The sequence below is a fragment of the Xyrauchen texanus genome, chromosome 29 (genome assembly GCF_025860055.1).
Source record: "Xyrauchen texanus isolate HMW12.3.18 chromosome 29, RBS_HiC_50CHRs, whole genome shotgun sequence".
NCBI lineage: Eukaryota > Metazoa > Chordata > Actinopteri > Cypriniformes > Catostomidae > Xyrauchen > Xyrauchen texanus.
Genome location: NC_068304.1, coordinates 26,323,621 through 26,337,874, shown reverse-complemented (window position 1 = coordinate 26,337,874; position 14,254 = coordinate 26,323,621). Strand labels below are relative to the sequence as shown.

General features: G+C 38.3%; 1 pseudogene; it reads right to left on the bottom strand.

Annotated features, from left to right (window-relative positions):
- Nucleotides 1-23: 23 nt before the first annotated feature.
- Nucleotides 24-14,080, bottom strand: LOC127623035 (RNA cytidine acetyltransferase-like; annotated as a pseudogene).
- Nucleotides 14,081-14,254: the final 174 nt, after the last annotated feature.

Genomic DNA, 14,254 nt, shown 5'->3' with positions numbered 1-14,254 from the left:
GAAGAAGTGCTTCCAATCATTGTGTTCTTGTTTGAATTCAGCAGGATGTAGAAGGATTGGACCGCAGAAGACTGGTGCAAAGTTATTTTCTCTGAAGCCCCCTTCCGACTGTTTGGGACATCTGGAAAATCGATAGGCTGGAGAAGAAAAGGTGAGTGAATGGATAAAATAAAGAATGAATTAAAAGTGGTATCAAAACTATTCCTGCAAGAGAAACTTCTCCCAACGATCCACAAGCAATTTGGTGATGAAACATTTTAAATCAAACAGTGAATTTAAAAGCATGGCTGAGTTAGCATTTTATGTTTTTTTTTTTTAATTACTCTAGAATAGTTGATGCTGATTTGTCCAAATATTCTGCAGTTAAAAATGTTTGTATAATGATTGCTAAATTGTATAATTAAAAGGCAACAATTTGATGTCAGTCTAGTTCTTCACACATAATAAAATAATAGCAATCTATTAGTAATCATATTAGATGGTATTAGATGTAATATCAAAAATATTTCATATTTGAAATATTTCGTAGACACCAGATCAAAGTGATGATTTTGATCACCCTATCGCCATTTATTTTACTCAGTGTACATTAGAAATCTTCGCGGGTCCACTTGGATCTGAAAACCTGAGGTCTGACGCCACACGGGTTCAGGTCCAAAACTCTGACGAGTACCTCGGACAAGGGTCGGGACTGATATTAGTAGCCTTCGGGTCTCGAGTAATTTTAAATAAATATGCTTTTACTGAATGGACCAGAGAAGACCAAAATTCTTAAAAAAAAAAAAAAAACGTTCCATTACTCATTTCGGACATTTACCAATATTTTATTATTTAAAAAAAAATACATATTAATAATTCTATGATGTTATTATCTCACTTTTTCTCTGTTGTCTGTCAATCCGCGCTTATGTTTAAATGACCAGACCCTCCTGGATACTGGTGTGTGCAGGCTTTGCAAATATCGGGTCCATTCGGGTTAGAAAACAATTGCCGTTGGGTCAGATTCGGCTCCAATTTTATCGGGTCTGTCTCGGGTCAGGTTTTTCAATTTTAAAAATGTATTTATACTCGTCGAGTTCGGGTAAGAAATGATTCGGGTCGGGTACAGATCTTAGGACCTGAGAAGACCTCTACTGTACATCCCTTGTTTTGCACTGTCCTTTTCTTTTCTCAACCCAAGTTTAAGTACTGGCACAAGGTCTTATCCCAATCCCATTACCCCTCCACTATCTAATCTAAGGTGCTATCTAAGGCAAAAAGTGGCAAAAATATAACTTACAACAAATCTGAATTTAGAGACTGTGTATGTGTTCTTGCTTGCAGCAGGATGAATGCGAGAGAGTGGGAATACTCCCCTTTCCAGAAGGCAGATAGCCACTGGCCTTGCTCTGTTGACTCTTCAGTATTCAGCTCCTTCAGCATAACGCATGAGTACTCCCCTGTCAGGTCATTCTAGGAATCACAATACAAGAATACATTCCCCATTATACCATCTTTATTACAAAAAGATCAACAGTCCAGGACCATACTTAAAAATAAAGCTGCATCCTTACCGGAGTCTGTCTTAAATACACCGGCACAAATCCAGCCCTTTGGAAAGCAGGGAGATTAAATAGTTAAGTATATGCCTCGGAATAGTGTTGTAGGCCATTTGTGCATATCCCTGTAAATCTGAAACTCACTTGAGCAGCTGAGGAGTAAGACCATATGACACCCCTAGGTAGTCCAGCCTTTCGGCTCTCCTCTCATTCAGCTTCAACAGCAACGGTGGCAGATCTTTCCTGGGTGACACCACCTCCTCCAGGAGACTGACAGTCTGTACATACACATGGATCAAAAATAATCCTTACTGAACACTCCTTGCAATAATCTCAATACTCTTTTGAAATGGCGCATATTACAACTGACTCCCCTTTACTATATTCTGTGCATTGCTGATTGAGAGGGCTAATTTAGTTCCAGTTTTGTAAAAAAAGGATCGCAACAAAAGCACATCAGTTTGGGGTTGATCATTACAAATTTGTAACGATTAAATCAAAAACAGCTTCATAAATCAGCTTATTTAATAAGAGCTTAACACTGAACTGAACCAAAAGGGATGCTTATTAAAGACTGTTACCTCACTGCTCACGGATGTGATCGTGCTGGCTGTTGTCTGTTCTTTCTCATCCAAAAGAGGAAACTGTCCCTCAAAGTATTGCTGCAGCAGTTGTAACGCACAGCTGCCGTAACCCATCTGCAAACCAAAACAATAGATCATGTATGTGCAATGCCATAGCTATTCAAACAATGCAATAATGCAGCAACTTGCACATTTAAGCTTTTCACTATACATTAATTGAGCTTTTATATAATCAGAGGAATTGAAGTAAGACATTTACCCCTGATACTCAGGATTCACTGCGATACGGACAACCCTGTCCCCAGAAAATCTGGGTCTTGAAACTAAATGCAAATCAAAAGAGCATCACAAAATCATTTCTAATAGACTCTCTTGTGTGGTGTATTTGGGCATTTTGCAAACTTTTAAAACTTAAAGTATATGGACATTTTCTGGTTTTCAATCATTAGGAATTCATTGTTTCTTTCCAAAATAGTCATTGCGCCAAGTTATCGTGGCACAAATTCGTGTTTGGTGTGAAAAGGCCTTTAGTGGAACATGTCCATTATTCATGTGATGAACTACACCAGGAGTTACTCTGCTGACACCTGCAGGGCTCAACACTAAGAATTCTTTCTACTGGCCCAGTTGGGCCAGTGCTTCTGATTTTTACTGGCCCTGACAAAAGTTTCACTGGCCCAACACAAAAATGACAAATAGCTGTTTTTACTATCATGGCTTTATATGTCTGGAGATAAATATGTCTGGAGATAAATATTTTGTGTATATATCTTATGTTTTTAATACAATGTCCCCCAGGGGCCTGGTATCTCAGCGAGTAAAGACGCTGACAACCACCCATGAAGTCACGAGTTCAAATCCAGGGTGTGCTGAGTGACTCCAGCCAGGTCTCCTAAGGAATCAAATTGGCCCGGTTGCTAGGAAGGGGAGAGTCACATGGGATAACCTCCTCATTTTCACTATAATGTGTGGTTCTCGGTCTCGGTGGGGCGTGTGTTGTGTTGTGCGTGGATGCCGTGGAGAATAGCGCGTGTGGTGGCCCATGCAATGTCTCCATAGTAACTCGTTCAATAAGCCACGTGATAAGATGCGTGAATTGATGGTTTTGTACGCGGAGGCAACTGAGATTCATCCTCTGCCACTAGCGCTCTGTCCCTTTACGAGACACACATGCATGTTAAACAGACAACATTGCACTGAGAGAGATGATGATGAAACACATGCACGGAGAGACATGAATTTTCAGTCCTATAGAAGAAACTGTTTATTTCTTGTGTTCCAATGTCTGGATTACTAATTCTCACCCAATTTTGCACACTGTGACACAGAATGTGCCGGGATACTTAAAATGTTGCACAAGACGTTAAATCCCACTACGAAATTCAATAAGTGGGTTTCTACACATTGGTAATAGCTGCTGCTAAGACATTTGGAAAAGAGCGAGGACAGTGCTAGGAGAGTGCGCTCTGTGTCTGCACAATCTTGTGTGTGCATGCGACTGTGTCTTGGTGCGTCCAGTATATTATGCATTTGCCCGTCTTTGCGAGATAAATATACTCACGCTCGCTCCTCGGTTAGAAGACTTTGTTCGCTCAGTGTAATTGTTGTGCTCTCTCACTTGTTGTTTGCTTGCACTACTGTTATAAATGCAGCTCTGGCCCGATCGGGCAAGTGACAGTTCTAGCAACTGGCCCGAATCTTTCTCACACTGGCCCCAGGCCATCGGGCAGTCCTTATTGTCGAGCCCTGTTTGGTCTTGAAGGGGACCAATTGGATAAAACCACTACAACCACAACCACTAAAAAACAACTTGGGACCAATTGGATAAAACTAATAGCAAAATGGCTCAGAAAGCTAAAATAATACAAAAACAAAAGGTCAAGTAACATTTGTTTGCAGATGCCACTTGCTTAGAAAAAAGAAAATATAATAATAATAATAATAATAATAATAATAATAATAATATTTAGAAAAAAATAAAGAAAAAAAAAAATCTCAAATGCATTAAAATGTAAAAGAATTTAAGTGTGACTCTAGTGACCAAGTGTTCGAATAGTGATCACCAGAATCTTTCTTCCCTCTGGACAAGCTGCTGATGATGGACTGGTGGGAGATCTCTCCTTCCAGACACACCTGCAAGTGAAAATACAGGTTCAAACTTCTTTCACAATCCAGAGGTTTTCAATAACAACAACTTAAACTCAGATTCACAAGTATCAGAATTAAGTGATCTGTGGCAATACCTGCACAACTGCCAAGACTTCAGGGAGAGTGTTCTGTTTGGGTGGAACAGGGGGCAGCAGATAGAAGAGATGATGAGCCGGAGCATCTGAAGGTCATTGGGCAAGTTCTGAAGAGGAAGAATAAAAAAATTAAACTGATGCAGGTTTGATGTCAGGAGGTTCAAGGATTAGTTCACTCAAAAATGAAAATTCTCTCATCATTAACTCACCCTCATGCCATCCCATGACCTTTTTTTTTTTTTGCATATTAATATTTATAGAAGAATACCTCAGCATTGTTGGTCAAATTAATACAAGTGAATGGTGACCAAAACTTACACTGTACAGACCTAAAGAGCTGAGATGTTCTTCTAAAACAAACTAAGTTTGTGTTCTGCAAGAGAGTGAGTAAATTATGAGAGAATTTGAATTTTTTGGTGAACTATCCCTTTAAGACATAATGTAATGGTCCAATACACTAGATACTCCAGTACATTTACCTTATAGTGCGATGCAACGTAGAGCGCCATTAGGCGCTGAAGAAAAGCCTCAGAGGCTTTGTGGTAACAGAACAATGTGTCTCGATTCACATAGTAACTGGAATAAAGGATTAAAGAAAGCTAACACAAACAGATTTTAAATGTACACTGGTGGCCAGATGTTTGGAATAATGTACAGATTTTGCTGTTTCGGAAGGAAATTGGTACTTTAATTCACCAAAGTTCAACTACATTCAACTGATCACAAAGTATAGTCAGGACATGACTGATGTAAGAAACAGCACCATCACTATTTGAAAAAAGTCATTTTTGATCAAATCTAGGCAGCAGCCATCACTCCAACACTGTATTCTTGAGTAATCATGCTAAATTGCTAATTTGGTACTAAAAAAAAAAAATCACATGCCATTATATCAAACACAGTTGAAAGCTATCTGGTAAGTTAAATTAATCTTAACATTGTCTGTGTTTTTGAGTTGCCACAATATGCAGTAGACTGGCATATGCTATACAATGCTTGAAATTGCCAAAAAACTGAAGATTTCATACAAAGGTGTGCACTACTGTCTTCAAAGACAAAGGACAACTGGCTCTAACTAGGACAGAAAGAGATGTGGAAGAACAGATGTACAACTAAACAAGAGGATAAGTATATCAGAGTCTCTAGTTTGAGAAATAGACGTCTCCCATTTCCTCAGCTGACAGCTTCATTGAATTCTACTGCCTCAACACCAGTTTCATGTACAACAGTAAGAGAAGACTCAGGCCTTATGGGAAGAATTGCAAAGAAAAATCCACTTTTGAAACCGAAAAACAAAAAGAAAAGGTTAGAGCGGGCAAAGAAACAGACATTGGAGAACAGATCATTAGAAAAGAGTGTTATGGATCTGGAACCCATTGAGCATTTGTGGGATCAGCTAGACTGTATGGTAAGTGAGAAGTCTGTGATTAATGGTGTCATGTAATTTATTTGATCTGAAATTGTTATCAATAGACAGCCCTATACCAAATAGTATCTACTTAAGGTGGTGAGTAACCCTGATATGAGAATAATAATGATGACGATTACCTGAGACTGAAGGGTGTCAAAACCATTAAATATGAACTCGAATAGTGTATGCAGATTTTCCAGGCTAGGTGATGTGACGAAAATATTTGAATAGCTGAGAAGAGAAAGAGAACTCAATTCAATTAGCAATTTATTAGTTTATTAAGAATTCAGTAAAATTATTGACTAAACATTTATTAAGGAAGGAAGGATATGTAACAAGTATGTGCATGGATAGCATTCACTCCACTACATACCCAAATGCAACAGCTCCGGCTATAGCCAATCCCAGCGCAGCAGACTTGCCTCGACCACGGGCAGCAGTGAGAGCTACAGTGCTGCGTAAGGTCTTCTCTGAAATGGCCTCAATGAACTTCAGCACCGCTTTGGCCTAAATACAAATACAAAGAATTTGTCAAAAAATGTAATATGGTGCCACACAAAACATCTAGGTTTCTATCTGTTATTTTAGTTATACCTGGTCCATAGTTTTGCAGCTGTCCACTAGAACACCAACCGGCTGTGTGTCTTGTAAAGACCCCTTTAGGTCCTTCAGCTCTTGTATCCGTGGGGACGGCCCATCATCCTGTTAGCAAATACACAGATTAAGAATGGAGCTATTGATCAAATAGGATGTTATTAGATTCTAGACAAGTCTTGCCTGTGTTTTAGGAGGGAGAGGTTTGACGTTGGTAATGTGACTGGAGATTGGCAGAATGTTGAGTTGGTCATCAATAACAACACATGTCTTACAGGAGGAGAGAGACAGGAGGAATCTGGGAAACAATATTAAAAGGCATTTCTACAAAAATGTCAAGCAACTGTCTAAACAATTATTGGAAAGCTGAAGCAGAAATAGGATATAGCAAGCTTTAACTCAAGACTGGTATTGGTCACAGTAAGAAAAGCCTAATAATCCAGAAATAATCCCACGTATTGCTCAGAACAAAGCTTGGAACAAAACGGCTTCATGTAAAATTCATTAAAAAAAATAAAAAAGCATGACATTTTTATCAGAATCAAAAATGGGATTGATGCACGTAAAATACGTGTTTTCAAATAAATGTCTTTTAAAAGGAATATTCTGGGTTCAATACAATTTAAGATCAGTCAACAGCATTTGTGGCATAATGTCGATTACCTCAAAAGTATTTAGACTTGCATCTCCTTTTCTTTAAAAAAAAAAAGAAAATCGAGGTTCCAGTGAGACATTTACAATGGAATTGAATGGGGGCCAATTTTTTTAAGTTAAAATACTCACTTTTTCAAAGATATAGCCACAAGACATAAACAATATGCATGTTAACATGATTTTAGTTGAATAAAAACACATACTAACTTTTTCTCTATAAAGTTATAGCCAATTTTACAACATTGTTACAATGACCGTGTAATGTCAACAAACCCTAAAACCCTTAAAATGACTGTAAAAATTACAATTTAAACAACTTTACAGCTCAAATAAAGTGCTTTAATAAAATAATAAGCTTAAAATTTCTGCCTTTAAAAAATTGGCCCCATTGTAAGTGCCTCATTGTTACCTCGATTTGTACTTTTTTTTTTTTTTTTTTTAAGCTGCACTACGTAACTTTGTGCTCCCTAGCGACATCGGTGGTTGACATTTTAAACTGCAAGCAATTTGTGGAAGAATACATTATGTCCATTGTGCTTAGACAAACCTTATGATTTGAGGTTAACTGGACAACACCTGTGTGATCATGACTGGAAGATAATCAGAGTTATAATGTGCTATTTTCATGTTGATATAATTATGTTATACGATGAAACATGTTAAAATTATACAGATAAACAACATTCATATTTACATATTTTGAATGAATGAATAGTAAACTTTTCTGACACTACACTCAATGCACTTTTACATAGAGAACAGGGGACTCTCCTGAATCACCACCAGTTACAAGTATATTTTAATATGATCATTCAAGTGTTTTATCGACTATTATTGTTTGTATTGTACTACCAATTTTAGAGGTGAAACTCTTGAGACTGCTGATTCAAGTTCAATGTAAGACTTCATTATTTTTACATTAGTTATCTTGTCAACGAAATCAATGCTAAAAACGTAACTTGACGAAAGGTTTTTTGATTTTGTCAACGATAACTAAGATGAGACGAAAAAGGCGCATCATGAAGATAATTACATTATTTTATTAAAGCATACTGTTGACGAAAATATGACGATAAAAATTATACTGCAAAATATTTTAATAGTGCAAGATATAAACAGAAGAAACATCTTGATAATCTGTAAATAGAAAAATATATTAGAAGCTTTATATAGTGTGTTTGTCATGTCTCCACTTGAGCTTTGAGTTAACACGCTAACACCGGCAACACAAACTGCTTTAAAAAGGGTAAAATAACTCATTTTATTCAAACACATCCTATTTATACATGAGATTCATCAATATATTCACAACATTTATGGAACTTACATCTGCACAAAAAACAAATTAACATGTGAACTTAAACTCACCACACACAATGTAATATCCTTTCACGGAAATTTAATACATCTCTAAAGCATGAAGACGGACTAAAATGTATGACTGTAACATGACGAAATACTATTTTAAATTTTTTTTGTCAAAAGACGTAAACAAAAAAATGTAAGTTGATAAAGCAAGAGAAACAGTTAGCCTAATAACACTAACTAAAAACATTAAATGAGCAATAATCGGGATAAAATATTATTTTTTAAACATGTATATATTTTGTACAAGTCAATTTCAGAAGTCATATGTATTAGTAAACATGTACAGTAACTTCCCCTGACAACGGATCGTGATCGGTAAACACATGAGTAATGTCCGATTTATAAAAGCATTACCCCTACCAGACAACATACTGTATCCAATTCCAAGCATTATAGCAGGTTAACAACTTCGCCCAAACAGATAACAGGTAAACATCCATCTAGACTGCAGCGATGCCATCCTGAACTGTGTGATTGTGACTGACTTAACTGAACAGCGTCCTCAGCCAGAACATGTGACAGCCCACACTTCTTTCCTGTGTTTACGGACATGACGTCATGATGCAAATAGGATATAAACCAGCGATTTCATGCCAAATCCGACCCGACAGCTCAAAATACGAATTATTTTTATAAGCTTATTGTAGTAAATCGGGGTAAGGTAAGGACATTGTTTTGAATACTGATTTTTTATGTACTTAATCAATAATGGCAATTTGTTCATTTTTATCCAAAAAAATCTAACATAGTGCAGCTTTAAAGAAAAGGAGGGATGGTTGGCCTGGGTAGCTCAGTTAATATTGACGCTGACTACCACCCCTGGAGTCGCGAGTTTGAATCCAGGGTGTGCTGAGTGATCCCAGCCAGGTCTCCTAAGCAACCAAATTGGCCCAGTTGCTAGGGAGGGTAGAGTCACGTGGGGTGACCTCCTAGTGGTAACGATTGGATGTTTTTGCTCTCAATGGGGCACGTGGTAATTTGTGCGTGGATCGCGGAGGGTAGCATGAGCCTCCACATGCGGAGTGTCCATGGTATCATGCACAATGAGCCACGTGATAAGATGCGCAGATTGATGGTCAAAGAAGCGGAGACTTGTCCTCCACCTGGATTGATGTAACAGCACCACCTCGAGGACCTACTAAAGTTGTGGGAATTGTGCATTCTAAATTGGGAGAAATAAATAAAAAAAGAAGGAAAAGGAGGGACGATTCAAAATAAATTTTCATTGTAATAAATATTATGCCTCAAATGCTGCCGATTGGGCTTAACTTTTATTGAACCCGGAATGTTCCTTTTAATTAATTATCTTCTGAATGTATGTTTTATCATTTGTCATAACAAAACCAACCTTTCGTTGAACCTTCCAACAACATCCTGGTGAGCCTCTGTCCGATAGCGAGAACGAACATCCTGAAAGAGAACAAGACAACAGTAACACTTACATAATTATGCTTTGTGTTTACACAGATTTGCAGATTCATATTTGTTTAACAAGCATTAAAGGGGATGTTTACCATTGTCATTGTGTACAGCTGTTTCAGTGAGTTCATAGTCCTCAGCAGAATGACCACAATGCCTCCACCTTCCACTGTCTCAATGGTTCGAACTAAGAGGTTAGGAGTGAGTGCTTCAAATTCCTAAAACAGGAAGAAAGCGAGATGAACTTCCGCTAGGGCTGCCCCCAACTTAAGATTTTCTTAGCGGACTAGTAGTCATTAGTCGACAGGTCGTCGCATGTTTATAATATTAATTGAATTACTTAAATATATATATTTTGGGGGGCATCAGAAAATGGTTTGGGTTCCAGGGCTGAGAAAGAATGTTATAAGTAACATTGCTAACACTGTTCTACATTACAGAGAAATACTACACCATAATAATGAACCTTTAAAATATAAAATTTACAAGCAAACGCAGGCAGTGACACTGGCAAAAGTGGTAATGATTCTGAATGTGTAGGAAAAACCAGCAAGGAGACTGTCTGAACATTTTGTTAATTTATAAAGACAAATGCACATTAGGGTTGTGCTGACAGACGATGATCTCGGCTATCGGCGATAGTCAGAGTGGTCATCAATAGCTGATGCCTTTGAGAATGTCAAGACAATATTTGTCTAGTTTTCACATGTATTCAATTATTATTAGGCTATTACTATCAAATTTTTTAACAATGATTTGCTTGTAGACACAGACACAGGCTTAAAGAAACAGTTTATTATATTAATAAGAACAGATGACAGAAAAGCCGTCTATGCACGTGTATGACGTGCTGATATGGAGGCGTGTAGTCTCGTGGTACACACATGGAAAGGTGGTTTCTTATATATATCTCGAGAAGGAGGGAACAAAACTAATTTATTCACACACACAATATATTTTCCCACACAATTAAACACCCGGCAGGTAGAGAATGCACAGATGAATTTGGTTCTTTGCCAGAGAGATGTTACCCTTCACAACTGTTGTAAAGACCATCTTTCAAATTGTTGAACAACATAAGTTTTAATTGTGCTTCTTTATTTTCAATTTCATTTAAACTTTTAGTTAAAATAAATAAAGTTCAAAGTTTGAAATCAAGGTGTCTTACTTTATTGTGTCGGTTTCCTGATGAGTTTTTTTTCCTGCGACAAACTGACAAATCAAAACTTGGTTGACCAAGACCCTTCTCATCGACTAACGTTTGGTTGTCTATCATGGGGCAGCCCTAACATCCGCAATAAAGTTTAGAGTAATAAGACGGTCATCTTTGAGTAGTTTGTCACTGTTGTTACCTGCAAAACACACATGCCGTATGTGTTTCCCTGGATCTTGTGGGTTTCATTGTAGTAACAGTAGCGGATGTTGTTTGCAGCAACAAAGAGCTCGAAGGGATCATCCTGTTTTAGATTCAAGGTGCCTGATTTGATCTTTTTCTGCAGCTGCGCATCCTCTTCTTTCGATTACTGTAAAATAACATCTTTGTTTACACACAATATTTCCCACAATTTTTGACCAATGAATTTCCATGACCTTTGCTTTGAGCGTACAAATAAACCCTGATGTGGCTCAGGCTGAAATTGAGATTGACACCCCTGTCTTAATCTATTCTTTGACCAACATGCGTTAATATGGATTGCACGAGTTAGTTAAATGTAATAATGACAAAATATTTATTTATTTATTTTTTAATATGTAACCATTTTGTGAGCAGCTGACACTGTAGAATATTCTACCCATACTGATTGTAATTTCAAGCAGACCAAGAAAATGAACTCAAATGACCATCAATGTGTTAAATTACATGAGTTGTGTACAGCCGTGGCCAGAAGTATTGGCAGTGACATCAATTTTGTGTTTTGCAAAGTTTTCTGCTTCAGTTGTTGTGGTGTTGATTCACATTGTTTCTAGATTATTTTGCAGAGTGATCGGATGCATTTTAAATAATTGCAAAAAGCTTCATTGGCCAAAAAAATTAACTATCGCAAAAAACCCAACTTTCACTGTTTTTTGGCCCTGGCACAAAATGTCCTGCTAACTCATTTCACTAATAATATCAGCAGCACCTGGAAATGTGAATGAGTACTAGTCAGGTGAAATCACTCTATCATTCTGATTGGATTATAAGAGCAGACTGATTGCTATAAAAGGAGGGAAGAAGTGCTTCCAATCATTGTGTTCTTGTTAGCAATGGTTACCTCTAAAGAAAGACGTGCAGCCATCATCGCTTTGCATCAAAATGGCCTCACATGCAGGGAAATTGCTGCAAAGAATATTGGACCTAATAGAACCATTTACCGGATCATCAAGAAATTCAAGGAGAGAGCTTCAACTGCAGTGAAGAAGGCTTTAGGACATCCCAGAGTGTGCAGTAAGCGCAAGGACCGTCTCTTCCTGAGGACTCGGCTACGGAATCATGTCACCACCAGTGCAGAGCAGAGATATTGGCAGCAGGTTGGTGTGAGTGCATCTGCATGCACAGTGAAGCAAAGATTTTTGGACAATGGCCTGGTGTCAAGAAGGCAGCAAAGAAGCCACTTCTCTCCAAGAAAAACATCACGGACAGACTGAAATTCTGTAGGAAGTACAAGGATTGGACAGCAGAAGACTGGTGCAAAGATATTTTCTCTGATGAAGCCCCCTTCCGACTGTTTGGGACATCTGGAAAATCGATAGTCCGGTGAAGAAAAGGTGAAAGCTACCACGAGTCCTGTGTCGTGCCAACAGTGAAGCATCCTGAGACCATTCATGTGTGGAGGGGAGGGGAGGGGAGGGGGGGGTTGCTTTTCAGCCAAGGGAGTGGGCTCTCTCACAATTCTGCCCAAAAACACTGCCATGAATAAAGAATGGTATCAAAACGTCCTGCAAGAGCAACTTCTCCCAACGATCCAGGAGCAATTTATTGATGATCCGTGCATTTTCCAGCATGATGAAGCACCATGTCACAAGGCAAGAGTAATAATGAAGTGGTTCGGAGATCATTACATTGAAATGTTTGAACCCTGACTCGGCAACTCCCCAGATCTTAATCCCATAAAGAACCAGTGGTTCTGTGGATTAATCCTCAAAAAGCAAGTGGACAAGCAGAAGCCCACAAAATGTGATAAACTCTGAGCACTAATAAGGCAAGAATGGATCGCCATCAGTCAGGATTTGGCCCAGAAGCTGATATCCAGCATGCCAGAGCGAATTGCAGAGGTTATGAAGAACAAGGGTCAACACTGTAAATATTGACCCGTTTGAATGTTAATTGAATGTTTTTGCCAATAAAAGCCTTTAAAACTCGTGAAATGCTCATCATTGTTTTCCAGTATAACATAGAAACATGTGAAAAAAAAAAAAATATCTACAAATACTGAAGCAGCAAACTTTGCAAAACACAAAATGTATGTCACTGCCAATACTTTTGGCCACGGCTGTAAAAACACTAACTGTGGCAATACACACGTTTGGCAACGATGTGGTTTGAAAGCCATTGAGTTTAATCAATGAGTCTATGGTGCCATCAACGTGATTTCCCCAACAGCTGAACAAGTTGAAGCCTTTGAACGAATTTTCCGAGTTTTCATTGCCATTTAGAGGAAACAGAGCGTTACTGTGTGCGTGCCCGTGAAGTGGGGCAGGCTCCAGAAAAGCAGTCGGAATAGACACAACAGCACCGCTGCTGAAAAAAATCTAATGGGAAACATTGGTCTACAGTGAATGGTCCTCAAAACTAACCTAACTGGCAATTTTATGAGTTGACGGTTTAGTCAGATGGGAAAGGATCTGTCATCAGAGGGGTCCATGAAAAATAAAATTGGAGAGCTGAAGTGTTCTCATAGCGTAATCATACCTGCTAAAGCCCAGCTCCTTTTTGTAGCACCATAAGACTGATGGCCGGGCTCGAACTGTAGCTTTGACAGCATGTGATGCAGAATGACAACCTGGATTCACAGTGCAGCAATGACGATTAGGTCTGGTTCAGCAAAAATCGCACAGTGTAACAATTATATTATGCATTACCTGATCTCGTCCACGATCACCAACTATAACAAACATAGTGTACAAACATGTTGTAGTGCGACACCGTTTTCTATTTGGACACGAATGCGATTGTCCACCTTCTTCCGAAAAGTTGCCATGTCTTTAACGCTTTACCCTGTCACCACAATTAGTGAAACAAGGACAGCAATTAAAACCCGATTTACTTATGAAATTTGTGACATGGACTGAAATAAAACCATCTAATTTACAATACATAATCACGCTCATACATTCACGTGGGAACGCCTCGGAAGAAGGACCCCCGACACATATATACTGTTGTCTGTGATATCGCCTGTTCATTCAGAATGACGTTTAGGCAATAAAAAATCCAAGTGATATTAGGGCAAGCACATATCT